Genomic DNA, 251 nt, shown 5'->3' with positions numbered 1-251 from the left:
TAAAGAGAGAAGAGTCACAGCTTTAAAAACCCTCCAAGGCTATCAAAAGATATAGCGCCTGGGGTCTTAAAAGCTTGAAGGTAAACAAGCAGCCATGTAGTTCAGAAGCAACAAAACCCACATGGAAGAACATATCATCCTGTGTGATCACGAGGTGTCAAACGGATCACTGAAGACAAATGGGTGCATAAGCAAATGTGGCAAAGAAAGCTGATGGTGCCCGGCTATCAAAAAGTATAGCGTCTGGGGTC

Source organism: Echinops telfairi, unplaced genomic scaffold, assembly GCF_000313985.2.
Source record: "Echinops telfairi isolate 266 unplaced genomic scaffold, ASM31398v2 ScPeMD7_16;HRSCAF=60, whole genome shotgun sequence".
Lineage (NCBI taxonomy): Eukaryota > Metazoa > Chordata > Mammalia > Afrosoricida > Tenrecidae > Echinops > Echinops telfairi.
Note: the sequence above shows the minus strand (reverse complement) of the source record.